This window comes from Macaca fascicularis, chromosome 5 (assembly GCF_037993035.2).
Source record: "Macaca fascicularis isolate 582-1 chromosome 5, T2T-MFA8v1.1".
NCBI lineage: Eukaryota > Metazoa > Chordata > Mammalia > Primates > Cercopithecidae > Macaca > Macaca fascicularis.
In genome coordinates this window covers 75,372,161-75,399,424 of record NC_088379.1, presented here as the reverse complement: position 1 = coordinate 75,399,424, position 27,264 = coordinate 75,372,161, and the positions used below count along the sequence as shown (strand labels likewise).

At 36.2% G+C, this 27,264-nt stretch overlaps 1 long non-coding RNA gene across 1 annotated transcript; it reads right to left on the bottom strand.

Annotated features, from left to right (window-relative positions):
- Nucleotides 1-950: 950 nt before the first annotated feature.
- On the bottom strand, nt 951-22,831 carry LOC107129738 (uncharacterized). Its single transcript, XR_001490815.4, has 3 exons — nt 22,294-22,831; nt 9,257-9,319; nt 951-2,610 (listed from the first exon to the last, which is right to left on the bottom strand). It is a non-coding gene; the product is annotated as an uncharacterized lncRNA (long non-coding RNA).
- Nucleotides 22,832-27,264: the final 4,433 nt, after the last annotated feature.

Here is a 27,264-nt window from a genome sequence, read left to right as displayed (position 1 = left end):
TAGACATTTCTCAAAAGAGGACATTCATACAGCCAACAGACACATGAAAAAATGCTCATCATCACTGGCCATCAGAGAAACGCAAATAAAAACCACAATGAGATACCATCTCACACCAGTTAGAATGGCAGTCATCAAAAAGTCAGAAAACAACAGGTGGTGGAGAGGATATGGAGAAACAGAAACACTTTTACACTGTTGGTGGCATTGTAAACTAGTACAACCATTATGGAAAACAGTATGGCGATTCCTCAAGGATCTACAACTAGAAGTACCGTATGACCCAGCCATCCCATTACTGGGGATATTCCCAAAGGATTATAAATCATGCTGCTCTAAAGACACATGCACACGTATGTTCACTGCGGCACTATTCACAATAGCAAAGACTTGGAATCAACCCAAATGTCCATCAGTGACAGACTGGATTAAGAAAATGTGGTACATATACACCATGGAATACTATGCAGCCATAAAAAAGGATAAGTTTGTGTCCTTTGTAGGGACATGGATGCAGCTGGAAACCATCATTCTTAGCAAACTATCACAAGAACAGAAAACCAAACACCACATGTTCTCACTCATAGGTGGGAACTGAACAATGAGATCACTTGGACTCGGGAAGGGGAACATCACACACCGGGGCCTATCATGGGGAGGGGGCGGGGGGAGGGATTGCATTGGGAGTTATACCTGATGTAAATGACGAGTTGATGGGTGCTGACGAGTTGATGGGTGCAGCACACCAACATGGCACAAGTATACATATGTAGCAAACCTGCATGTTATGCACATGTACCCTAGAACTTAAAGTATAATTAGAAAAATAAATTAAAAATAAATAAATAAATAAATAAATAAATAAATAAATAAATAAATTGGCTTCTGGAATTTTTTGTTTTTTTATTAAGTCCTTGACAAAGGTAGAGACAGTTCCTGGGTAAGGGCAGTTTTCTTTTATGTAGTACATTTGTTCAGACGTCAGGTACAGAAAACAAATTTAATTGATTGATGTAGTTAGATTCAGGGTAATTGATTGTGAAAGAAAGTCAATATGATAATTTCATAATATTCTGTATAGGTTAATACACAATTATTTTTATATTAAATATCAATATGCCATTTTTCTCTAATTTTCTTGATTTATTTAATATATTTCTGAATATTAAAGAAAAAAGTACTTCTTTAGATGTTCCCTTTTTTTTATTAATCACATTGTTCAAATAAATTTTTGTAGTTTATTTGAATCCTCACTTGTACGAGATGATACAAGATGATATAACCAGGCTTTGTTGCTATTCGAGTAAATCTGAATTATTATTTATCTTTCTTTTAGAGTCTTCTAACACCTCATATGTTATAGCAATTTTCTTGCTATTTTTGTTTCAATATACATGTCTACAGATTTATTTTGTGTGATATTTGAAGTGAGTAAAATGGGTTTAATTTGCAGCCCTAAAAATATATTTGCTGTTAGTATGTATTATGATTGAAATTCTTTATTTGCAAACAAAGAGCATTTGCTCATGGTATGTTATAAAGTAGAATATGGGGACAGAAGAGATAAAATACATAATCACAATTATATTTAACAAAGTATTATTAAATGGAAATAAGAAGGATATACCCAAGAGTATAGTAATATTTTGGAATTGACTTTTTAAAAATGATTTAAAGAAAGGATGCATTATGTGTAATGCTGTTTACAGTGGAGGGTGTCCAGGTTCTTGGTCTCTTGAACAAAAATTAGACAAAATGCACAAACAAATCCAGAAAGGAATGAAGGGTTTTATTGAAAATGAAAGTACAGGCCGGGTGTGGTGGCTCACGCTTGTAATCTCAACACTTTTGGAGGCCGACACAGGAGGATCACCTGAGGTCACGAGTTCAAGACTAGCCTGGCCAACATGGCAAAACCCCATCTCTACAAAAATACAAAAATTAGCCAGGCATGGTGGTATGTGATTGTAATATCAGCTACTCAGGAGGCTGGGGCGGGAGAATCACTTGAACCCTGAAGGCAGATGTTGCAGTGAGCCCAGATCATGCCATTGCACTCCAGCCTGGGTGACAGAGTGAGACTCTGTCTCAAAAAAAAAAAAAAAAAAAAAAAAAAAAAAATTAAAAGAAAATGAAAGTACACTCCACAGTGTGGGAGCAGGCATAAGCATAGGGGCTCAAAGGCCCTGTTACAGAGTTTTTGTGAGTCTAAATACCCTCTACTTGGGGTATGCCCTATGTCAATGAAGAGGAAAGTAAAGTTACAAAGGCATTTATGGCGTATGCCTTATAGAGAAGATATTTCCTGTTACAGCTGAAGTGTGAATCGGCCTTATGTTCCCTGCCTCCAGACCCTATTTTCCTACCTTATATCTCCCCAAGGGATGCAATTCCCATAAATCTTTATGGGAGGCAGACGAACTAATGGTCCTTTTTTCTGTAACTGCTTCATGCTGTTTTGAGGAGTAGTCCCTACCTATCTGGGATTACAGAACTCTCACCCTGTCCTGTCTAGTGGAGGCAGGGTAACTTCTTTATGGCCACGGGCAGTGTCTTCACCTGGAACTGGCTGGAACCTTTGTTGCATGATCTGCTGAAGCTTGATGGTTTCTAGGAGAAAGGAAATGAATTTAGTTAAAATATGTAATGCGTACTTCAGGGGATGGATACCTATGCTGTCAGAAATGTTTGTTTGAGAGATTTGCAGGATTAAAAAAACCTGGTCTATCCTAGAATCTATGTATTTATTTAAAGTCTTAGCATGAGCTATTGCATTTTGGTTTGGTTTGATTTGTTTGGGCCTAGTGCATGAGTCTAGTCCAAAACAATGGCCTTGCAGAATTTTGTTTAAAAAAGTCCCCCTTTTTGGTCAAGTCCTCACTTAGGTGAGAGCGTGACCAAAACCTAACGCCTTAACGCCACTATCAGTTACCATAATTTTGGATTTCCAGTCTCAGCACCTCACTTACGCTTTATGGTGTCTTTGTGGTTGCACATTTCTTTCAGCTCCTGTTATTCTAGTTGAAGAGAGACCATATGGCATTCTAGAGAGAGCTGCATGCAAACATTTAAAACCTTTGAGAGAATACAGAGCACCAGGGAGACTATTATCATAACTATTGGGAGGATAATACCAAGAGTTCAGAGTATGCTCCTTACCCGAGGTCTCCATTAACCAGACTTCATAAAATCAAATAGATTAAATAATGAGCTAGATAAAGAGTTTACTCACTTGACTAAGCAGTTTCTTCATCAATCCCCTACCACGGAATCTCTATAGTCTTTATTTGATGTGTCTCCCCATAGGCCACAAGTGCCAGAAGCTGGACAGATACTTCTCTGTTCAGCCAGTTCTCTCATTTAGCATAACTTTCATAAGAGAATTTAAAGTTTGTTGTTAACTGTAGCCTTTACAGTAGAATTTGCTATAGAGCCTATCATGAGGGATACATTTCTAATGATTGCTTCTTTTACTTTAAACCATGGAAAAAAGACCTAACCAATGATGCCCTTTTAGAAGAGTGAAGGCCTTTTGACAATGTTCTCTTTAACCCACGATATGCGTTAAGAGGAATGAACTAGTGTTTTTGACGGATTATGAGGCCACATATTAAGGTTTCTTACCTACATTGGGCCTTCATCTTTTATCTATCAAGTATAAGATTATCCATGTATAAGGCTGGCTGCAAACTCCTTCACAAATAAAAGTACACCCCATTAGTGCACATAACAGACCCCCTTTCCACTTCCATTGTTCATAGAGGCATAGGCATAAAAAAATTTCAAAGATAAGAGTTTTATGACAGTAGAAGTTTTAATCTGTGAACTTGGGAAACACTCTTTACATCAAGGATGCCATCGTGTTCTTGGGAGAAATTTTCCTGCTTAGCTTTACCTCAAGGGTTCCAATGGGTGCACAGCTCCAAGAGCATGGAGGAACCCTTCTCAGTTGTGAGATTATGAAACCAAAATTAAAGGTCTTGAAGTTTTATTGTACTGTTAATGGCAGGGACAATCTTTCTCTGATGTTTCCAGAAGATTCAAACCATAAAAGGCTTTCTTCATTTTGTGAAAATACATTGTAGCATAATAATTTACTCTTATAACATCAGTCCTCTTGCAGGGGAAAGCTTTAATACAACCAGAAAACATTCACTGAAAATAACAATCGAATGAAATCCCTTTATAAAATGTTTAAGTGGCCGACCAGGTGACCAAAGGTACCTGAAGCTTTAAGTGTTTTCCCAGGAGTATGGAATCAAGCATTGGTTATAAACTGCTTTAAACAATTTAATAGTGAGTTTAATGTGAAAGTATTGATATTTCATTAATTTTTTGTTTTACTTGTGTTAGTAACTTTACACAAGGAAATTTTGTTATTTCTGTGGTTTACAATAACTTGACATAATAATTATAATTATGATTTATAGCATATATTTAGACATTAGAATTTTAGAAATCCCATACAATTTTGAAATATATGTAGTATTAGTCACAAAAATATAACCTAAAGAAGATAGAGCATCATTTTGGCAATCCCAAGTACCTAAACATGTCAAACAATCCTATTTACCTCTCTTTTCTGGACACTTCAGGGGCCCTCTGAGGTACTGGAAAAGCCAGGTGCCAGAGAAGTCAATTTTGAAACTGAAGTTTGATTTTGGGAATGCCAGATTTCTGTAAGTTATTTATTTTGCCAAAATGATGACTCAGAAACTTTAAAGAACAAACACCTTTTATAACCCTTTGAATTTAGTCAACATGTTCACACAGAGAACCTCTTCTGCAAGATTAATTTCCACAATTTTCCACCACTTCTTTGAACCTTCATCTTTCCCTGTCTAACTTAAAACAACCCTTTATTGCTAGGGAAATTTTACATTTCTATGCCTTCTTATAATCCTTTAATAAAAAAGAACATTTTACTGTTTTTACACACCTTGAATGTAAATCTAATTCTAGTAGTCTTAATTGCATGTTACACTGGTGAGTCTCAGCAATTTTAACTTTAGTGTAAAATTTAGTAAGTTACGTTCTGATAAGGTCTATGTCCAGCATAGCTAGGGTGTGGCCAACTCCAAAGGTCCCCAGGCCTTATCTAGATGGAAAACTGGCAAGTTAAACAATTTTCAAAAGCCAAAGAAGCAGCTTATGACCTTAAAGTATTTAGCAAACCTAACACTTGAACATAATTTAGACTACATGTTTACATTTTGAAGACAATTTTATTTTACCAATAATTTTGAAAACTGTATTTCCCAAAGATTACTAAAGTTGTGGGAATTAAAGGCATTGCATTTCCTATTTTTCTGACAAAATATTTTATTTAGGCTGTTATTATTATTAAACCAATTAATTAAAACTTTGCAGAAGAGATAAACAGTGGTTTTTACTTTATATTTAACCAGTTTGAACAGAGAGAAAGAGGCCAGAGACAGACTGGTAAGAAATTCTTACCCTTTTGCGGTCATTCTAGGTTCCTGGGTTCGCTCTCCCTAAGCAGCCCTGGCAACCCTGCTGACCCTGCTTTACTGTATGCAAACAAACACACTGCCTTGAATTAAGAATATTCATAGATAGTTATGAATTCTGGAGAAACTAAACAGAGAGAGAAAAATGACTCAAATTTTATTTGTGAGAGTACACTCAACACACTTAAAGTATCAGGAAGCCTAAAATCCAAAAAGTTAGTGTAAGAATAAAAAGCTGGTGTGCTCCATTCATTCCTGCAGGCCTGACAAAAGTAGCTTAGGAATTCCAGATAAATTGAATGCATGATAACTTGCGGGAAATGCATAGGAACACAGAACTGAATAAAAGCCTTCCATTAGGAACTAAAAAAAAAAAAAAAAAAAAAAAAAAAAAAAATCATGATTTTATATATAGAGATACACAAGCAAAGCCAGAGGAGAATAAACAGCAAATAAATGAAAACTAGAAGCAAAAACAAATAAACAAAAACCAATCCTAAATTTTCATACTCAATTTACTCTGGAAGCTGCACTGTTACCTAGGGCCCCCCAAAAAATCACATAATGAATATTTTATTCCTGATACACAATTCAACACCCTTAAGTTCACTAATACCATTATACACTCTGTGCAATAAAAAAATCCATGTTAGACACATGACCAATAAGCAATTTAGCACTATCCACACAAAACAGTAAACATAGTGTGAAGCAATGCAAGCATGTATGTGAAAATTAGCTTTACGCTAAATTTAGCTTCATGCTTAACTATATTAAAATACAACTGCCAAACTGACAATACAATTTTTATAATACTTCTTGCTTTACTTTAATCAAGACTAAGAGCTTTAACTAGGAAAATGTTAATTAGCCAAATGTCTGCAATTCTCTATCAGGTTTTACAGAATATTTTATTATTTAAGATTTCCCCACATTTTGCTCCCCTACTTAATCATTCCTTACTACATTGTTTTATAAACAACCTTTTCAAATCTGTAATTTGAACTAACTCTTGGATAACTTTTGAATTGGACAAAATTACTCTTTTTTTTTCACTAATAACATAACCCTTTCTGGCACATTTTTTATACAGAATTACATGTTAGCTAAAATTTTTATCCTTAGTAACTTAAAACTTTAGTAAGGACCTAAAAAGCAAAAAATACTGAACTATTAGATACGAGCATTTGTAAATAAGAATAATTCAAAAATTTTAGAAACATATTTCCCCATATTGTTACCGGGGGGTCCTTGTTCCCAGAGCTCCCAAGATGGTGCAGGGTGCTTCCAAAATGGCGGCAGACCACTTCCAAGAGGGTGGCAAGCCTCGTGTTCTCTGACGTGGGGTTCTTGACCTCACGGATTCCAAGGAATGGAATCTTGGGCCATGCGGTGAGTGTCATAGCTCTATTAGAAGCCGTGGGTCACGGAAGAGAACCGTGGAATCCAGTGACTAGTGCTCAGCTCGATTAGGATGAACTCAGGCACTTAGCCATGCAGGAACAATGGCAAGCCTTTAGCCCAATCGGGAGTGGCAATGGGCGCCTCGCTGGATCAGGAGTACAGTGGACACTCTGCCAGATCCAGAGGGATAGAAGTCTGCAGTGGGTCTGCGACAGGGGCAAACAGCAACGGTGGACAGACAGCAAAAGCTCAGATCGAGCCATAACAAAACATGGACAAGAAGAGTGCAGTTGCAAGATTTAATAGAGTGAAATAGAGTGAAAACAGAGCTCTCATACAAAGGGAGGGGACCCAAAGAAGGTAGCCGTTGCCAGCTCAAATACCTGGGGTTTATATCCCCATCATTGTCCCTCCTGCTGTGCTCTCAGTCAACAGATGATTGGCTATTTCTTTACCTCCTATTGTTGCCTAATTAGCATTTTAGTGAGCTCTCCTTACTATCTGATTGGTCGTGTGTGAGCTAAGTTGCAAGCCCCGTGTTTAAAGGTAGAAGCAGTCACCTTTCCAGCTAGGTTTAAGGATTCTTAGTTGGCCTAGGAAATCCAGCTAGACCTGCCTCTCAATATTACAACCCTTCTTATTTGGAAATGACCCATATATTAAATGAGCATTAAAAATATCCTTAAGATTTTAATTTACACATAAATTTACCTAAAGCGTTTATCTCATTCACTGTACATAAATTTACTTTTAACAAGGGAGACATGAGACATCAATCAACATATATAAAACAAACATGGGTTTGGTCCAGAAAGGGAGGACAACTCCAGGCGAGTGGGAGGATGGAGGTCTTTCCAATCACAGGTGGGAGACAAACAGTTGCATTCTTTTGAGTTTCTGATTAGCCTGTCCAAAGGAAGCAATCAGATATGCATTTATCTCAGTGAGACTTTGAATAGAATGGGAGGCAGGCTCACCCAGGACAGCTCCCATCTTGAATTAACACTGACATTTAAAAATACCTAGCAAAGACAAACATAAAATTTAGATAAAACGTATGCTAACTATTCTGAAGGCATTTCTGTTTTCATTTCACCAATAATTTTAAAGCTAGCTTGTTTAGTAAAGTTATATTTTCAGTCATGTGAAATTGAAAATTGCTTAGACTTATTTACTTAATCTATGAGTACTCTTTTACTTACAAGCCAATTTGGTAGACACGGCATAAAACAATTAAGTGTACATACACATAAACACATCTAGACCCATACACACACACACATAAATGAAGATCCAATAGCTTGGAACCTTAGCCTGAGATAGTAATACAAGCTTGCCAGTTTTACTTTGCCCCAGTAGACAATCCAAGGAAGGCTGTGAAACAAAATTCCAGGTTAAGCAGTCTCCACTGCAGTTGTAAATCAGTCCTCAGACTCTAAGGAGCACTAGGGCCAAACAGTAACAAAGGAGGGTGTCAAACGCTAATGAGGGCCACTGCTTGGAAGAACAGCATAAAAGCCTATATACATGCAACGTCATCAAACTTTCCAATTAGACAGTCAACTTCAGATTCCAAACACTTTTGGGGCCAAGCAGCATTGCAACTGCGAGAGAAAATTCTAAGGAGGTTTTGATACTAGATCTCAGAACCTCTGCCAAGAGCATACTGTTGGTTTGCAGAACCCACGGAGTGTCCTTTGGGGTCCAATCTTAGAACTCCAGATGTCTCTGGCCTTAGGAGTGCCCGCCATATGCAGGTTTCCCCTCCAAAGCATACTATGCGATTTTTAAGAACAGTCATGAACTGTAATGTGAACTGGATGCCCTGTGAGCCTTTTGTTCCTTAGCCAGTTGAGTACAACAAGGGAAGGATTTAGCATATGAAAAGAAGGTTTAAGTTGCCTGAAACACGTGTGAGTTTGCTCAGAGCTGCATCCCACGTAGGGATTAGGGACCACGCTCAGAAAAGAATTTTTTAAACTTCCTTACCCTTTCAGGGCAGGACAATTATTCCCATTTGTTCCCAGGCCTTCAGGCAATACTGGGGAGTGACCCAGCCAATTGCCCTCAATTCCAAGGAGCTACTAGGAAAAAGCTACCGTAAGACTGAAAAAGGAAGAGAGGAAAAAAATAAAAATAAAAGACCCAGATTCCTTAAGCCAACCGCACAGTGCCGGTTAGGCTTCTCCAGGTGAAAACCCCTTGGTTTCACTGGCCACAGCTAGAACCTGCAATTGCTTCAGTGTTTAGGTGCTGCCCTCCAAGGGTGCCAAGTTGGAAAGGAAAGGAGAGAGAGAGAGAGACAGAGAGAAAGAGAGAGAAAGACCCTGAATGGAGCAGAAAGGAAAGGGAGAAAAATGAATCCCAAACTTAGGGCTTACCTCTTCCTCTGGGATGGCTCGCCAAAACATGTTAATGGTGGAGGGTGTCCAGGTTCTTGGCATCTTGAACAAAGAATGGGACAAAACACACAAACAAAACAACGAATGAAGGGTTTTATTGAAAAAGAAAGTACACTCCACAGTGTGGGAGCGGGCCTGAGTATAGGGGCTCAAGAGCCCTGTTACAGAGCTTTTGTGAGTTTAAATACTCTCTACTTGAGGTACGCCTTATCTAAATGAAGGGGATGGAGTAAAGTTACAAAGTCATTTACAGTGTATGCCCTAGGGAGAGGATATAGGTGTTATAGGTGAAGTGTGAATGGGCCTTATGTTTCCTGCCTCCAGATTCTATTTTCCATCCTCAGTGCCATAATTTCACATTTATAATGCCAGGTATTCTTTTAATTTGTCTGCTGGTATATCGGTTACCTTTTATAATTTCATATGTTCATTTACTTATTTAAGAGACAGAATCTCTTGAGGTTTGCAGAACCCACGGAGTGTCCTCCTTTGGGGTCCAATCTTAGAGCTCCAGATGTGTCTGTCACCCAGGCTGAAGTACAGTGGCGATGGGACCGGTGGGTCTTTGTTCTTAGAGCTCCCAAGATGGCAGCAAGTGTTTTGTTCTCTGAGCTGAGGTTCTTGGCCTCACCGATTCCAAGGAATGGAACCTTGGGCCATGTGGTGAGTGTTACAGCTCTATTAGAAGCTGTGGGTCATGGAAGAGAACCACAAAACCCAGCGATTAATGTTCAGCTCAATTAGGACGAACCCTGGCCCTTAGCTGCACAGGAACAATGGCCAGCCTCTAGCCCAAACAGGAGCGGAAATGGAAGCCTCTCTGGATCAGAAACGCAGTGGACACCCTGCTAGATCCAGAAGGGTGGAAGTCAACAGTGGGTCTGCCATGACGGCGATCAGCAGTGGTGGATGGCCAGTGATAGCTCAGCTCAGGCTGGAACAAACACGGACCAGAAGAGTGTGAAGTCGCAAGATGTAATAGAGTGAAAACAGAGCTTCCATACAATGGGAGGGGACTTAAGGGGGGTTGCCCATCCAGCTCTAAGGCCTGGGTTTATATCCCGATCATTGTCCCTCCCCCTGTGCTCTCAGGCGATAAATGATTTCACTATTTCTTTACCTCCTGCTTTTAACCTAATTGGTATTTTAGTGAGTCCTCTTTAGTACCTCATGGATCGGTTTTGAGCTGAGTTACAAGCCCTGTGTTTAAAGGTGGGTGTGGCCTCCTTCCCCAGCTAGGCTTGGGAATTCTTAGTTGGCCTAGGAAATCCAGCTAGTCCTGTCTCTCAGCACCGTAGTGGCTCAATGAAGCCTCAACCTCCCAAGCTCAAGTGAGCTTCAGCTCCCAAGCTTCAGCTTCCTGAATAGCTATGAGTACAGGTGTATGCCACCATACTGGCTAATTTTTTATTTTTTTAGAGACAGGGTCTCTCTGTGTTACCAGGGTGGTCTCAAACTCCTGGGTTTAAGAGATCCTCCCACTTCAGCCTCCTAAAGTGTTGGGATTACAAGTGTGAGACACTGCATCCAGTCCTTTTACATTAATACTGAGTTTGTTGTGCTCTCATGTGTAATATTGTACCTCAAAGTTGTAACTTTGAAAGAATTGTGTCATTTCTCCCACTGGATTCTCAAGAGTCTCCTTCCCCTTTCTGCCATGGTGATTTAACTCTGGCAGAAGAAGATATTTATATAAACTACTTAATTTATTTAAATAATCTAACCACTTTTTACTAGGTTTTAAAATATTCAGTAGCAAAAAGGAAGCCTCTAAAGCATTGTACACTTCAAAAACAAATAAAATTCTACCTGTTCACCACTTTAGAATCCACTGGTCTTGGTTTTAATACTCCAATGGGTGTCTAATTCATTCCTCTTTTTTTATGGCAAATATGTCACCTTTATTTTTTGTCTCTCTTTAAACTTACCCGTCTCATTTGAGGGCTTTCCTTTTTTAACCTATGATTTTATTAGCAACATATGATTAGAAAAATGGAGCACTCTCTTGATTCGTTTTTATTTTGTACAATCAGATTTTGCACAGATTTTTAAAATAAAAGATAAAATTCAAAACAACAAAAAATAGGCATTTCTTTATGGTAACATTGTTTTTTTTTGTTTGTTTGTTTGTTTTTTGGGTTTTTTTTTTTTGTTTGTTTGTTTTTTAATGTGTCTCTCCTAAAATAATATGGCATCCTTTTCCAAAATACTAAGCATAGTCAGAGGAATAACCCAGGGACTTATAGGATGGGAGGTATTTTCATTGGAATCTGCAAAGATAGGGTATCTCAGCCTATTTTTGCTTTGTATTTATTTTTGCTATAATTTGTTAAAGTAGCACATTCTAAGAGTCTAATATTAATAAATTAAAAAAACCAACAAAGAGTCTTGCCAGATGCTTAACTCTTGAGATCAAGGGTCAGGGAAGTCTTATATTCTTACGTTAGCTCCTTTGTTTAAAGTAACATAGAGAAAATAGGCACAAAGCAGGGTCAATTCCACTCTAGGTAAATCATGATGAAGTAGATTATACAAGTTCTGAGGATAGCTGTAGACAAAATATACTCTCTTGTATATTCATTTTAGAAGTAGCACATGCAATTAGACAAATTTCATAAAATCTTCTATGTGAGTTTAATAGGCTCACATAAATGGTTGTCCTTCCCATAAAAGGCTGATGGAGTTAACAGGTTGTGACCTCAAGTCAAATAACTATATTAGTCTGAAAAGGCCAAGTTATTCTGTCATGATAAACAAAATCCCAAACCTTAGCTGCCTAAACCAACAAAGCTTTGTTTTTTACTCATTCTATGTGTTATTCACCGTAAATTTTGATTGCAAGTTGACGGTGGCATTTTTCAGTGTCGCCATTATTCTTACCATGGGACCCAGGCTGTTGGAGGAACTGTAATCTGAAACATTTTCACTTAGTCTGATAAATAGTAAATAGCACCCCAGAGTATGTTACAGAACCAATTAAATTCTCAACTCAGAAGTGATACAGTTCAATTTCTCCTAGTAATTCATTGACTGGAGTGGTCACATGGTTTCCCCCGAAGTACAGAGGCAGAGAGAGTGAAATGCTACCAGGTGATAGGAAAATGTAAATATCTAGTAAACAATAGTATTCATTCCACAATAGGCCAAGGTCTTTGTGTCCCTTATGGCCATTTATGTTGTACAATATGTACAAATCCTTGGTTAATAGCACTTTTGGTGAGAAATTAAGTTCATCCTTTTTTTTTTTTTTTTTTGAGATGGAGTCTCGCTCTTGTCAGCAGGCTAGAGTTCAATGGCGCCATCTCAGCTCATCTCTGTCTGCTGGGTTCAAGCAATTCTCCTGCTTTAGCCTCCCAAGTAGCTGTTATTATAGGCGCCCACCACCATGCCTGACTAATTTGGTATTTTCAGTAGAGATGAGGTTTCACCATGTTGGCCAGGCTGGTCTCAAATGCCTGAATTTAGGTGACCCACGCGCCTCAGCCTCCCAAAGTGCTGGGATCACAGGCGTGAGCCACCATGCCTGGCCTAGTTCATCTTTGTGTTTCTATAAAATAATTCTTAACAACAGTATCTCAAATATTGAAAAAAAATACATTTGAGTCTTTTCAAAGACTCAAATTTTTCTGGCTTGGATAAAGTAATAAAAGTTGTAAGTTCACTTTTTTTCTTAGAAAGTCATTCTGTTCCCCCACAAAAATAAACTATGTCAATTGTTGACTTTAGACAGTGAGGTATTTGAAGAATTTCACCTTCAGACAGAGAGCAGGAACAATGTGAGCAATATCTGGATACAAGTTGACACTGCATTTGAAAAGGAATAAAAGAAGAAGAAAAAACATTTTAGATATTTCCTGTCTCCTTCTCTATTGGCATTTCTCGCTCCTTGAAAAAGAAAAGACTGAGCTTTGCAAAGAGGTGAGAAATGCTTGATTTTAATTTTGATGGGATCACATAGAAATTAAATGAAAAGAGAATTACTTTTGTAATGTAAAGTGATTATGTTCTAGCAGGATCCAACCAATTGCATGTCCTTAGGTAATTATTTATCCTTCCAGAGCAGAGGTTGGCAAATTATGTCCTGTGAGTCAAATTCTGCTTGTTTTTGAATGGTTCTCAAACTAAGATGGATTTTACATTTAATAATAATAATTTTAAAACTCAAAGGAGTAATAATATTTCATGATCCATTCAAAACATATGAAATTTAAACCTCAGTGAAACACAGTCATTCACATTCATTTACATATTGTCTATGGCTGTTTTCATGCTTCAGTGGCAGAGCTGAATAGTTGCCACAGAGGCTATGTCATTGTAAACTCTAAAATATTTACTATCTGGCCCATAACAGAGTTTTCCATCTCCTGTTTTAGAGTTTTACTTTACTTATCTGTGCAATAAGAATGACTCTTATTTCATAATGTTGCAATACTTTGGAAAATTGATTTTTTTTCTTATTTCATTTTATGATTTATTCTGGCTCTAAACAAAGTTATGATTCCGTCACAAATCATGGATGATTTTTCCTCTGTTTATAAGAATTGAATATCCATTGTACTTTTTAAGTTTATGATTTAGATATTTAGGCCAAAAAGAGCACCCTATTCCACACATACTTTTATGTAACTTTGCTCTGTTTCCCACTTGGGAGACACTACTGCTCCTCTTGCTGTAACTAAAGTGCATGGGGGAAAAAAAAGAATGAAGATATCCAAGTCTTGTGATTCAAGATGATAGTTGTCTTGCCTGTTTTAATTAAAATTCCTTATTCCTTCCATATGAAGTACCACACCTCATATGGTACATACAGCTGTATCGTAGTTTCCATTTCTTGGAGGTAAAGAGAGAGGGAAGAACACAAAATCTTACACCTTCTTAGAGTAAAACAATGTAAAAGAATAGGTGTAACAAATCCATAAGTGGGTCATTGTTTGGATTAAGTGTGGTAATACAGAGGCCCCCATACTCAGGGTCGTACTTGAGCCACAGGTAGTGTGTAATACTAAAGGGTCTTACTGCTAGGTGAAGTGATTAAGTCTAATTTCCCAAAATGACAACCATGAAAACATATTAATCCAGATTTTCAAAAAGACAAGAGAATAAATTAAAAATAATGAGAAATTACACATTTTTGGAAAGAAAATTGGCAAAAAAAAAGTAGTTAATAACCTGGAAGCACAGAGAAAATTAAAACTAACATCTGTAAACTTTCATACCAACAAGATATAAACAAAATTTCCTTTTGAACCCTGAAAATTCTTAGGAATTAGTGGCACAAGCTACCATATATGGCTAAAGTAAGATATAAAGTTGAAAATGTACTTTTATTGGCCTCTTCCCTTTTCCTTGAATGCACCATTTCTCTGCATTTGTAATTCCTTTGTACAAAATGCCTTTTCCACAGCAATTCCCATGGTTTCCTTCCTTAATATTTTTCAGGAATTTATCCAATCATTATGGAGAGGGAAACAAAATATACAATCACTTCATTGTATCATCCATAATGTCTTATAACCAATAAAAATTTTTAGACATTCAATAGAACAAGAAAATATAATTCATAATAAAAAAAACAGTAAGATGATCAGAATTGGAACTAGCAGACAAAGACAAAGCAACTATAATAAATATTAGAAGAATAAAAGAAGAGATATTTATAGTAAGTATATGGATGTAACTATTAGTAGAGAAATTAAAATTATAAAAAAGAACCAGACAAAATATAACATTAATTATATGGGTTTAATGATTAGTTGGAGACAGCAAAACAGGGAAGTCAGTGTATGTGAAATTATATCAATAGAAATTATCAGATCTGAAGAACTAAAGTGTTATATAGAGAGAAAACTGAAATAAACAAGAGTTCAGTGACCTCTGAAAAAATATTGTTCAGTATAGTACGCATTTAATTAGAGTCCCAGGAGGATATGAGAGGACATTAATAATATTTAAAAATAAAATTCCTGAAAACTTACAAAGCTACCCTGTATCAACTTTTGATTGAGCAACCTCAGCAACAATTAAGCATCTTAAACCCAGAGAAAACAATGTCTAGACACATTGTATCTAAACTGCTGAAAAACAAATAAAATAAGCAAATTATTGAAAGTGACCAGAAAGAAATGCTACCTTACATACAAAGAAATAACTGTACAAAAGATAAGAGACTTGTAGTAAATAATAGCATCATGTCAATGTTGTATTACTAATTGAATAACTATATTGTGGTATATTAGAAAATGACTTTGTTCTTAGGAAACACATACTGAAGCACATAAACAGTATAATGTCTGTAATTTTTAAATGTTAAAAGTTGATGTAGGCATACATGCATGGGAATACAGTTCTTTTTACTATTATTGCAACTTCGTTATAATATGAAATTCGTAAAAAATAAAAAGAACAAAAAACATCAAAAATATAAATGTATACATGTGTATAAAATAAAAAGTAAATTTAAAAATTTAATGTGTAATGGTAGAAACTATGTAAACCTTAGCAGAGTAGGCAGCTTCTTCTGGGCTTAATTGTTGACATAGAGAAATATGTGTTCATGATAGTTAGATCTTTTGATTTTTGTATAAAAAAACCTGAAATTTATAATTTTGTGTGAAATTTCATAATTTTATATTTCAGTACAGAGTAAAAAAGTATACACTGAATACACTGAATGTTCATTAAAATAAACACTTCAATTTGGAAACTTTTTATATTAACATACATCAGTAATTCTTGAATAACAAATGATAATTCTGATATTATTGTTTTGCTTGCATCTGTAAATGTAGTTCACATGTTCAATATTGTCTGTGTATAAGAGGTAAGCTAGTAAAAATCATGTCTAAGATTTTCTAAATTCTGTATTAACTTTATATATTTTGTATATCAATATCAACATTTTACTTCATAAACATTATGAATTTGGAATCTAAGTTATCTAATCCCATATTTCTTCCATTCTTTTCTTCATTTTAAGAACAGTGAAGGTAGCAAGTATTAGAATGAGGAGGAAGATGCTAGGGAGTATATCTAGGGTTTTGAAGACAGTACCACACAGGCCACAGAAACTAAAGACTGGAACTAAATCATAATAATTTCAGAGACCAAAGAGTCAGATAGAGACAAAACCAGTGTTATACATTGGTTTATAGAGTCTGGCTTATGGCCCAGAAAATAAGGCAATATACAAATAGGGTAAGAAGAAGTCAGTGTGTGCTACTGTGGTCATAGTGGTGAGTTAAGCGGATAATCAGGTATTGAAGAAACAGGAAAATTCTGGTCAGTTATGGAAACACCTGTTAGTGTGTCCATGCCTTTCTTTAAAAAACTGACATGAAGTGTGGTGTATGGATGAGTCAGCCTGACTTAGAAAGCCCCAGGTAAAACAGATACTCACACTACAGATAACACAGCCCGTAAAGTAAGTCATATCCATTTACCCATATTAAACTTCAGAAGTTCATCTCATAGCTGTGATGTGATTGATGAATTCCCATTGTACTGTTATATGTAGGGCAGGTGCTGGCTCTGTGTAAGCTGTGAGAGCTGTGTCTTGTTCTATCATCTTAATAGCCTGATTGATGGTACTACTGTCAACATTATGATGCTGTTTTGTGAACCTTGAGCCTATATTATATCAAACTCAAAATAACTGTATCAGTCTTAATATACTGTAAAGTATGTAGCATCTATCTTGTCTTTCTTATTAAAATCTCTCTCAGGTCTTTACCTGCCCTAAGTCTATACTCAGAACCGCTAAGGCTCTTACTTCTTGGGACACACAAAGGGTTTGTTTACATTACTAAATATTGTCCACCTTCAAAAATTGTCTATTCTGCCTTCGCCATTCCAATATATTATCAAAGTCTTTCTCTTTACTACAAATTTAAATATATTAGTGCGATTAAGGGTTAAAGTGATTTATCTCTATAGTTAACAACCATTCCTCTACTTACCAAATGGTTTAAACATACCAAACTATTGCTTAACAGTCGTGTATTGTTTAACAACTAAATATGTTCTGAGAAATGCAATGTTAAGTGATTTCAGCATCCTGAAAGCATTATAGAGTGTAATGTGCTTATACAAATCTAGACGTATAGCCTACTACACACTTAGGCTACGTGGTATGGCCTATTGTTCCCAGGCTACAAACCTGCACAGCATGTCACCGTGCTGAATATTGTAGCAATAGTAAGTAACACAATGGTAACTATTTGTGGAGCTAAACATATCTACACACAGAAAAAGTACAGGAAAAATACAGTATAAAATTTAAAAAAAGTTATACCTATATAGGGCACTTACCATGAATGGAGCTTACAAAACTGAAAGTTGCTCTGGGTGAATCAGTGTGTGAGTAGTGAGTGAATGTGAAGGCCTAGGACATTACCATGCTCTACTGTAGACTTAGGATACATTAATTTATTTAAAAATATTTTTTCCTGAAAATAAATGAACATTTGCTTCCTTTAACTTTTTACCTAATAAACTTTTCATAAACTTTAAATCATGCTACTATAAAGACACATGCACATGTATCTTTATTGCAGCACTGTTTACAATAGCAAAGACTTGGAACCAACCCAAATGCCCATCAAAGATAGACTGGATGAAGAAAACGTGGCACATATATACCATGGTATACTACGTAGCCATAAAAACGAATGAGTTCATGTCCTTTTCAGGGACATAGATGAAGCTGGAAACCATCATTCTCAGCAAATTAACACAGGAACAGAAAACCAAACACTGCATGTTCTCACTTATAAGTGGGAGTTGAACAATGAGAATACGTGGACACAAGGAGGGGAATATCACACACTAGGGCCAGTCGAGGAGTAGGGGGCCAGGAGAGGGACAGTATTAGGAACACCTAATGAATGTGGGGCTAAAAACCTAGATGATGAGTTGATGGATGCAGCAAACCACCCTGGCACATGTGTACCAATATAACAAACCTGCACGTTCTGCACATGTATCCCAGAACTGAAATTATACTAATAAAACATGGTTTCAACTTTTGGACTCTTGTAATAACATTTAGCATAAAACACACACACATTTTTCTTTTTTCCGTTTTGAGACAGAGTCTCACTCCTTTACCCAGGCTACAGCGCAGTAGCACTATCACGGCTCACTGAAGCCTCAACTTGCTGGAGGCTCAGGTGATTCTCCCACCTCAGCCTCATGAGTAGCTTGGACTAAAGGCGTGCACCACCTCACCAGGCTGATTTTTTTGTATTTTTGTATAGATGGGGTTTTGTCATGTTGCCCAGGCTGGTCCTGAACTTCTGGGCTCAAGCTGTCTGCCTACCTCATCCTCCCGAAGTGCTAGGATTAGAGGTGTGAGCCACTGCATTTGGCCTAAGATTTTTCTTCATATCCATAATCAGTATGCTGCTTTCTATTTTAATTTTATTAATTTTTACTTTTTTTAAAAAAATTTAAACTTTCTTGTTAAAACTCAGACAGAAGCACATACATCAGCCTGTGCCTACATAGGGTCAAGTCATCAATACCACTTTTCCATCTCCACATCTTGTCTCACTGGAAGGTCTTCAAGGACAATAAAATGCATGGAGCAGATAGGAATGCCTTTTTCTGGACCTGCTCCAGACTGTTTTACAGCTAACTTTTGTTTTAGTAAGTAGGAATGTACTTTAAAATAATAATAAAAATGTAGTATAGTAAATACATAAGCCAGTAGCATAGTCATTTATTAAAAATTATTATCCACTGTATATAATTGTGTTATATTTTTACACAATTGGAAGTGCAGTTTGTTTACATCAGCATCATTATAAACATGTGTAACACGTTATGCTATAACGTTAAGATGGCTATGACATCACTAAGAGATTGGAGTTTTTTAGCACCTTTATAATAGTATGAGACCACCATCTTACGTACAGTTTGTCCTTGACTGAAATGTTATGTGGCATATGTCTGTGTATATCAATATATTTATGTATGTATATTTGTCTGTGTGTGTATATATACATATATATATGTAAAATAAAATCTGTGTGTATGATCCTCTGCAGTAATATGGAACTTCCATTCAAAGTCTCTGAGACTTTTTAAAATCTAAGGTTTTTTTCTATTGCTACCTTTTTATTTTATTTTTTGTTTATTTTGAGACTGAGTCTTTCTCTGTTGCTCAGGCTGAAGTGCAATGGCACAATCATGGCTCACTGAAGGCTTGAAGCCTTGACTCCCTGGGCTCAAGCCATCCTCCCACCTCAGCCTCCTGAGTAGCTGAAACTACAGATGTGTGCCACCATGCCTAGCTAATTATTTCATTCATCGTAGAGATGAGATCTCATTGTTTTGCCTAGGTAACTCCTGAGTTCAAGTGATCCTTCTACCTTGGGCTCCAAAAGTGCTGGGATTGCAGTCATGAGCCACCTCACCCAGCTGAAATATAGGATATATATATATATATATATATATATATATATATATGCATATATATAATTATCTATGTATATATAATCAATGTATAAACATATACATTTAAAAATATAATTGGACCAAGCATGGTGCTGTAATCCCAGCACTTTGGAAGGCTAAGGTAGGAGGATCACTTGAAGCCATGAGTTCAAGACCAGCCTGGGCAGCAAAACAATACCCTCTCTCTACAAAAAATGAAACAAAATCAGCTGGACATGGTGGCATATACCTGTAGTCCCAGCTATGTAGAAGGCTGAGGTTGGAGTATCCCTTGAGCCCAGAAATTTGAGGCTTCAGTGAGCTATGAGCCTGCCACTGCACTACAGCCTGTGCAACGGAGGAAAACTTCCATCTTAAAAATTACACAAAAATTAAAAATAAAAATGTAATCCCAGCACTCCTGACTTCAAGTGCTCTGCCCGCCTGGGCCTCCCAAAGTGCTGGGATTACAGGCATGAGCCACCACACCTTGCCCATTCTTTAGTTCTTTATTTGGCAGGAGGTGTGGTCAACTCCCTGGGATACATACGCATCAGAGACTGCAATTCTAATTAAACTTAACACAGGTTTGATGGAGTGGTTGTTGAACTAGGAGAGGTAGCAGAAAAGCTGATTTTTCTATGCCTTCTAAGGCCATTAGAATTGATATTGACATAATTATTAAGTTAAATGGGACAGGTAAGAAAAAAATTAATTCTTTCACCTTCTGATTGCTTCCTGTTACACCCTGGCTCTTGGAAGCTTCTTGTCACGTGAAATCTTGAGAGCAGATCACTAAGGAAATTTCGGAATGGACAAATACAAGAAGCATACAGCAGATGCTGACTATCCATAAACAGGACTGCTATTGCTACTCTATTATGGAACTTTTTCTTAGAAAAACAGTATTTGCCCCTCTACTCAATATAAAACTCCTATCTATTCAAGCCCACAACCTACTTCTCAGTCTGGGAGGACTGAGTTCAAAATACTGTGGTACAAGGCTTGATGTTTTTTCTAAAGTTTGAGCCTGGACTTTTTCTTGTGACTCCAGTAATGTAAAGTGTCTATGAGAGAAATTCCTTGTACATTCAACTGACAGAATATGCAAAATCGACCAAATAAAAGAGCATACAGAAGTCTAAGTTGCCAATCATGGGTGATTTAGATAGTTTAGAAAGAGCTGTCATAATTATGTACTTTTTTTTCTTATGCAAAATAAACTGGATTCTAAGAATTTTATCTACCTCTATTTGCAAAATAGAAAGTGCCTGGTTATTTCAGTGATTTGTGCAGGTAATTTTCTAACTATTTATTGCAACTTTGCATGCATAATGAATGTACAGCTAATCCTAACCATGATTATAAATATAAATGAAGTATTGTAAATTATCATATAAAATACAAAACTAGAGAATAATATCTTACAACTAGTGCTAAATATAAGCAGTAAAAATGAATACTTACAAGTTGGTTAATTGTTGAAATGATGACAATAAATAAACCTCTATTTGGGATGGACTCCTGCTTCTGATGATCTAATGTTAACTAGTCCCTCACTTTTAAGAACCCATTTAATTCAAATGAATCCCATAGTGCAGAAAAATTCATTTTAGAGTAAAACATATTAATTATGTTCCTGTTTTTAAAGGTAGTGCTGCACCAATACCATTCTAAATTGTGAAGAATTGAAATAAATACGTAGGCTAAATGAGACAGACATGTGGCACCCATACATACAAATGAAACTAGGAAATCACAGAACAAGTTTTCAAACTTGGCCTAGATAAAAGACTAGGCCAAGTTAACCATGGAAACATATTAATTGTAAATTTTCATTTCATCAAGATTGCACACATGCACACAGACATACACACAAACCCGTACACACACGTTCAACCATTGCCCTCTGCCCATCATTGGCAGTTAGGACCACTTCACTGTATACCAATTGATTTCTCTCATTCCAAAGCCTGGGTCCTGCTCTGACCTCAGCAAAGTGAAGCATAAGTAGCTCTGGGTTAATAAATGATCATAATATAGATAATTTTGTAGGAACTCTTCAATATGTTATGGTCAGACAACTGAAAATATAGTTATCTTGTGAGAGTTAGTCTTTAAAATATACAAGCATGTGATTAGTAAGATTAGTGACTTTTCTAGAAAGCACATAGATCTGTACTCAAATCTTTGCTCCCACACATCCATGTTGTTGACCCTGGGAAAATTAAACAGTCCATTTTAGACTTCATATATTTAATACATAGAGTACAGGTATATGTTTTGTATAAATATATCAATACATAATAGTTATCCCATGAGGATTTTGTGGAATTTAATTATTTAATTTACCTAGCATTCTCATTACAGTCTATAGCACATAATGTGTGCTCAGATTTTCTCTCTTAAGGCCTGATGACTTCCTAATCAAGAGAGAGAACAGAGAAAATATAATAGACTTGACTGTGAAAGGCACTGTTGCTTTTAAATGATATAGTTAAAGTATTAAAGATAAGTAAAATGAAACTTTAAAGTAAAGTAAGTAACTTTAAGTAAAGTGAGATAGATAAAGTAAAACTTACAGACAGCAAGGAACTTGAAAAGGAGACAGTCAATGTTTGGCTGTTTATCCAGCACAGTTCAGGCAGGAGGTACAATGAAGCCAGGGATATGGATGTTTTGCTGTGGGATAATGATAACACATCTGGCTTTTTCAGTGGACTGGAAAAAGCTCACATCCACATGACATTATGACATCCTTGATTCCTCCGTTTCCCACACATGCCACGTGCAAACCATCAGCAAACCGGTTTTCATCCCTTCTACCTGCATTATTCTAGTCCAAGCCAGGAGTATCATCACAACTTCTAGGTTGGCTCAGGTTATTCTCAATGCAGCCAGCGGAGCTGTCCTTTTAAAATGTATGTTATATCATATCATTCTTCTGCAATAACCCTTCAGTGTTTTCTCATTGTACTTAGTAAAAAGCCAACATTCTTTACAGGAGCATACAAGTCCTTTTACAACCTGGCTGCTTTGTTACCAATGTTTCCTGATTCTCTACCACTTTCTTGTCCATTTTGCTTCAGCTATGATGGCCTCCCTGTACACTCTTGCCCTGGAGTTTCTGCACTCGCTGTTCCTTTTATCTAAAACATTCTTCCCTGAATACCCTCATGGCTTCTCATTTACTACAGGTCTGAACTCAAATGTCATTTTGATAAGTCTCTATAAATAGCATCCAGCCTGCCCTGATACTAGACACTCTGTAATTTCCTCCTCTGACTTTTTCCCTTCTGTTGTATTTATTTTCATCTGACATAATACATATTTATTTATTTATTTTTGTTATATGCATCTCTACCTGCCCCCCATGCATGCCTTCACAAGGTAAGTTCTATGAGGCCAGGGACTTTGAATTGTTTATGATTGTATACTTAATACCCAAAAGAGTTCCTGGCTAAATATAGGTGTTTATTAAATGTTTGTAAAATTAATGAATCGAGATTATACAACTCTCTTTATTCTGATGACATGTTCTGAAAGCAATATTACAATTATTTTTTCCTTCTTTCCAAATACCATAATGTAGGAAAGGGGCACAGTGCACTCCTAGCACAAGTAATCACCGGAAAAGAACACATCTTTCTAAAAAATATAAATTAGTACATTAACAAAAAGATTGCGAGAGGAGGGAAAACAAATGCAAAACATCCTTTTGATGAATTGGTGGAGGAATTTCAGGTCAAGATCTGACGATATTTGATTAATGAAATTTTTTTCTTAAAATATAAAAAAGAATATCCAACACTTTCCCATAAAGTTACTTGAGTAGAAAGTTCATAAATCAGATTTTCATAATGAACTCAGTCTATCCTTTCAGTCTTAGCAAGGTTATACCTAATTATTCCTAGAGAGATTAGTGTGTATCATTTTTAGGATTCTCTTATATATCTTTTCTAAAAGACGTAATCCTTAGCATTTTAAAACTTACATGTGTGACAATGTCAGTATCCTTAGGAAGACATGTATTTGGATGCACAATGACTTTCATAAATCACATAAAAATATCTAATAATAAAAATATTATTAGATAAATAATATTTATCTAAATAAACACATTTAGATAAAATGTGTTTCAGTCTTACAAAAATTCTTAAATGTTTATTATTAGCAATTTTGATACCATCTGGCTTATTAACTCCCTGCTATATACCTTGCTTAATTTGTTTTCTTGGTTATAGATATAATACTAAGTAGATAAGATGAGAGTACTTGAGAACTGGCTTTGAATTATTTTCATGAATGATAGAATTTACCTTTGGTATGCCTATTTCATACAGTGAAAACTGATGGGAAGGATTGGAAAAAAAATCCCAGGGGAGCTAGGCTTTTATGTCAACTTCCCCAAGGGGTGACTATATCTCGATTAATTTTGTTGCTGCTACACTTCTGTGGAGTTCAGGAAATTACTGCCCCTAGAAACGAATATCTGAGATCAGGTAAGAGATTGGCTACAGGATTTTCAAAAGAATAAGGGCCAAACTTTCTAATTTACTCAGTGTTCAGGATTAGCACTTTTCTAAATATTTTGTAAGAAACAAGTCAAACACACCAGCTATTATTTAAAGACAACTTCACTATATAAAATTTAAAGCACCTGCTATTTATATTAGCAGACTTTTCATTGTTAAGGGGGCTTCATCTTCTTCAAGATTCTCTAACTGCCTCTCAAATATATATTAAACAGATTTGCAATGTTTTAATACTGCATACTTGCATGGCAAATAAAGAAATATATTAAATGTAACCCATATACTAGATAGGGGGTTAGGAAATTTTATATGTATTAGTTTATTGAAACTACACACACACATACACACACACACACACACACACGTACACGCACAAAAAGTAAAGATGAGGGATTGAAGCTCCGAAATTAAATATTATGCTCAAGGTTACAGAATCAGTGTGTTCAGAGGAGGTATTCGTGCTTTGGGCTTCTGGCTCAAAAAATCCTGTAGTATTTCTCCTATCTCATATATTTTTAGAACTTTTGATGCTCTAAAATGGAATAAATACATTCACACTTCTATTTCAATATGTTAATCATGTTAGTATTTTCAGTTATTATTTACCTATGTCCTATCATGTCCTTGCAAACAGTATCCTTGCTTTACCTGGGAAAAAGTAATTGTCAAAGTTAGTTGCTAATGATATCATTTCTTGCTTGTTCTACTTCTGAGTTATTTTTATCTTGTGGTTTATTTATTTTGGCACAGCAAGATTCACAGCTTCCTCCACAATTTCATAAAATGTTTCTTGTTTCATAACCTTGTTGGCTGCCCTAATTGCAATGTTCCTTTAAAATAAAGTTAATTTGGACCTTTATTTAAGTACTTGTAAAGTTTTTTTTGTTTAATTTCATGTGCTTTAACCACATATAAAATAGAGCATATTTCTGAGTGTAATGCACAATCGTTTTCATGGAGACTACTATATCCTAAGGTTTTGGCTTCGGAGAATTTCTAGTACATATTTTTGATTAGTTTGTATATTGGATTAAAGTAATTCATTTTTATAATAGCAGAAAATATTTCACTGTATAAATTTCAGTTTTCGTTGCTATATATGTGTGTGTGTGTGTGTGTGTGTGTGTGTGTGTGTGTATATATATATTTTTTTTTTTTTTTGGAGATGGAGTTTCACTATTGTTGCCCAGGCTGTAGTGCAATGGCATGATCTTGGCTCACCACAACGTCTGCCTTCCGGGTTCAAGCAATTCTTCCTTAGACTCGCGAGTAGCTGGGATTACAGGTTTGCACCACCACACCCAGCCAATTTTGTATTTTTGTAGAGACCAGGTTTCTCCATGTTGGTCAGGCTGGTCTCGAACTCCCGACCTCAAGTGATCCACCCGCCTTGGCCTCCCAAAGTGCTGGGATTACAGGTGTGAGCGACCATGCCTGGCCCATTGCTTTATTTTTGAAAATGCTAGTTAAGCAGAATTTATTTCATCAGCTGTATGGTCATACTTGACATACCTGTTTAACACTTGTATTTTATTTGGAGGACACTGCTCCATCATCCATTCAGTAAATGTTTGTTGAGTGTCTGCAATAATGCAGATTGTGGGAAGTTTTGGGAAAGTAAAGACAAATAATAAAGATCTACCTTCTCAAGGCTTATGGTGTAATGAAGATAGAAAGTACGTTAAATATTGTAATGCAGTGTTAAGTTCATTTCAGATCATCATACAGGGTGTTGTGGGTTTACAGAACAATTGAGAAGAACAGCAAATGCAGTAGAAAATTGATGTGTAGAATGCCAGATGTCTGAAACAGAATTTTGATGTCAGGAATCTGCAATTTCTTTTCACTATAGTGAAAGTTGCATGTGGGTAAATGGGAGGAGACTTGACTAGAACTCCAGAACCTAAAGCATAAAATTTAAATTTTAATAAAAGGTAGAAAAAGGTAAATATACTATCTATGGGTTTACTTGAAAAATTTTCTATGTATGGTAGAGGGGCTGATTTCCCAGTGCTGTTAGCTTTCTGATGATTAATCTATAATAAATATCTGAACTTTCCAATTCTCTCACTGTACACTTGGCTAGTTCTATCAACTGTATGAGCCCTAATTAGCAATACGAAATTTATTTTTTAATACTAACTGCTGCAATTGGGATTTAAAATAAAAACTGGGATAATTGAGCTCCAATAATTAGCTACAACATGGATTAAGGAAAGGATATGTGTCAGACACCATCTTGGGAATTTATACACATTTTTATTTCATTCTTGCCACTGTTCATGATACTGGCACTAGTATCTTCATTAAGTGGATATGGAGGTTTTCTCAATTAAGTGTAAATATCTTGACCAGGTTTGCAAAAGTAATAGGTGACAGATGAGTCTTAATCCAAGTGTGCTTGATTTAGAGTCTGCACTTTCTACCCCTCTTTCCTTCCATCCCCAGTAAGCCTAATTACTTCTGCAAAGTCGTAAGTTTTATCACATCAATAGTTCTTCAAAATGTGATTCCTAGATCAGCATCATTTGGGGACATTTAGACATACAAATCCCTAGGCCATATCTCAGACCTACAAAATAAAAATCTATGGAAATGGAGTCTGTCAATGAGAGTTTTACAAATCCCTCTAGCTTACTCTGGTGCACAAAAAAAATTGAGAACTACTGTATCAGGGTTTTAGCCTGTGTTTCTCAATCCTGAATCTACATTGGAATCATCCCGAAGGCCTGAAAAATACCAGTACCATGGTAACCACCTCAGAGATAATGATTTTTAATTATTCAGAAATGAGAAATGTGTGTGTGTCTTTGTGTGTGTGTATGTGCAGATAAACACACATGATACAAACATACATACATACATACATTTTCCCAGGTGATCTTAAATGTGTATTTAAAATTGAGAAACACTGTGGTATATCAGTGCTTCTCAAGTTTAATGTGTATTTAAAGCACCTTTGGATCTTGTTAAAATGCACATTCTGGTTCAATGTGTCTAGCTGAAGCTGATGTTCTG